Source organism: Sinocyclocheilus anshuiensis, unplaced genomic scaffold (genome assembly GCF_001515605.1).
Source record: "Sinocyclocheilus anshuiensis isolate Anshui unplaced genomic scaffold, SAMN03320099.WGS_v1.1 scaffold714, whole genome shotgun sequence".
In the NCBI taxonomy this organism is placed as follows: domain Eukaryota; kingdom Metazoa; phylum Chordata; class Actinopteri; order Cypriniformes; family Cyprinidae; genus Sinocyclocheilus; species Sinocyclocheilus anshuiensis.
Genome location: NW_015546068.1, coordinates 859508 through 862430, shown reverse-complemented (window position 1 = coordinate 862430; position 2923 = coordinate 859508).

The following is a 2923-nucleotide window of genomic DNA, read 5'->3' as shown; positions in this document are numbered from 1 at the left end:
TTCACTAGTCCCTACAATAGTTTACTCATATAGTCCACCTGACAGAGTGATTGAAAACAAATGAGTGAATTCAGACTCTGATGAACACCTGCTGTTAACAAGCAGAGTCACTGAAGAAAAGAACAAGAAACAAAACTAACTGACAGCCACAGCCTTAGATGAAAGCAACTGAAATAAATCAGCAGAGGATGATAAACAACTCCACAAACAGCATTACCAGCTTCACTTATTACAGTGTGACTTTATTTCTGTCATGTATCTACAAACATTTTTTGAGAACTAACAGAATTGAGGATTAACAGAGGTTTAGATGTTTTAGTGAAATGTTTTCTTTGACCTCACCATTATTGTACATTATTGTGCATTATATACACACTTTTTAATATTAGCTTTTCTCTAGCTGCTATGACTGTGTTTGTAAAGCACATTTGTTATAGCAGGAAAAGCCAAGAAAAATTGTTATTAAATGGTTTTGGTTAATTATTGAAGGTGGTGTATTCATCATCTAGTGGCCTGATTCACTGATCTCATCACTGATCACTGATTCACTGATCTCCAACTGTAAACGAGGAGACATACCAATAGAAAACAATTTCAAAGCATCAGTAACAATGTGTTTATTTTGCACAATGCAAAGCATTTTTAAAAAATACATTTAAATATTAAAATATGTGTCTTAATTACATTTTTTATTGTAGTTACATTAAATGATTAGTGTTGTGCTGCTGTGACTTCACATGAGCATGCTCACTATTGGCTGTTTCAGAAGTCGAGGGCAGCCATTTTGGTTGACATCATTGTAGTCCTTAGTTTGCAACACTTAAGTGTCACCTCAGTCAACACTTAAGAATCAGTCCTAGACTTTACTAAAAGTTGCTTTTAGCTTCTTTATAAAGGTGTCCTACTCTTAGAAAAGTCCTACTTGTAACTAAGAATTTTTGACACTTAAGTCAATGCTTAAGACTATTTCTGAGAGGTTTTGTACATGCAGCCCCTGATGTTTTTGATGATTTTGCTTAATTCAGTAAGTTTTTCTTTGTGGACTTAAGTAAAATACGTTATACGTTCTCAGTACTAATATGCTCTTAAACATTAGACATATTAGTTGATAAACAAATGGGAGTTGGCCAATTTAAGTGCAGTTGGTTTCTGCAAATGAAATTAGTGAACTTGAGTTTTAATTTAGTGGTATTTTTACAGTAACATGCTGTAAAAGTGCAGCTGCCAATATTTTACTGTTACAGGACAATTTTTTTGCGCAGCCGTTCACATTTGTGTCAATGTGACACATTTTTGCTCATTATGATTTTTTTTCCATTGATATTGGAACGCGTGTGAAGTAAAGCCTAGTTTACCTAATAATAGTTTAGCTTCAAATATCGCGAATATGGAAACATTTGACAATGATAATTTATTTATATAGCACAATTAAAAACAACCCACATTGACCAATGTGCTTTACAACAAATAAAATCACACACAACAAAATAAAAACAATAAGACAAAAACAATTAAAATTGCAGTAGAGTATAAAAGAAAGTGCTTCAGCATGATAAAAACAGTAAGCTACTGTACAATGGAAAAGTTTTAAATGCTTTATCAAACAGAAAAGTTTTTAACTTAGATTTAAAAACAGACAAAGATGAAGCCAGTGTAATCAAAATGGGCAAATCCTTCCAAAGTCTGGGGGCCACTACAGAAAATGCGCGGTAACCCTGGATTTGTGCCGAATGAGAGAGGTATATGAGTCCAACTTTACTTTAAGTTTCGCTTTAAATTAATACTGACCTATTACTTTTGCTATTGCTTTTGACCACTAGGTATCAGTATTTAGTCAGAGACCTACCCATAGCCGGGGGAATATATTTGATCTGTGGGTGGGGCTTGATGTTGTAGTGCGGGGCTATGGTGGGGTATTTTAAACAAAATCCTAATATTAAACAGCCCAAACACTTATAGATGAACATATAAATTAATGAAGACAGCGTTATATAAGAATGAATATATATTTGTGCTTTTTTTATTTTAGTTCAATAATATTTTTTCTTTAATATTTGTATTATTTTGGGGATTTTACTAAATATTAACCTCTAAATTATGCACCATTTATCTTCTGCAATATCAGGGTGTAACCTCTAGATGGCTGTATAGCCCTATATATAAATACATATAAACCATTTGCTGCAGAGTAAGAACTTAAGACATAAAGCACCTTACTTGTATCAGGTTATTCATTGATATATTTTCAGACATTATTAAAGACTACATTCAGTAAAAGTTGAAATTTAAATGTTAATTTGAAGTGTCAGTTATTATTAAATCTGGACCATGATTTGTCTTTTGTTGCCATGGAACAAGAGGCCTGTTTTGCCTTTTTGAGGTGTTAGTTGCATTTCGGGGGAAGGGTCCATAGACCCTCATAGTTGGCTTGTTGTTTGGGTGAGAGGTGTTAGTGATCATTTGTTGAATATAACAAATAATTGTGTGTCTGATTAGTCCACACGCTACAGGAGTAGCACAAACACATTCAAAGGCAATTTAGTGTCTCCATTTCCTACATGTGGAAGCAGGGGCATCGCTAGCAATTTTGGGTCCTATGAAAGAAAATGAGGTTGGGCCCCCTACCGCACCCATTCCGCACCAAACATACAAGCCAACCTAGTTATCCAAAATCTTTGTCTGCAATTTAATAATACTGACCTATTACTTTTGTAATTGCTTTTGACCACTAGGTATTAGTATTTAATCAGAGACCTACCCATAGTCGCGGGAATATATTTTATCTGGGGGTGGGGCTTGATGTTGTAGGGCGGGGCTGCAGTGGGGGATTTTAAACAAAATCCTAATATTAAAGTGGTCATATGATGCTGCTAAAAAGAACATTATGTTGTGTATTTGGTGTAATGAAATGTGTTTATGCGGT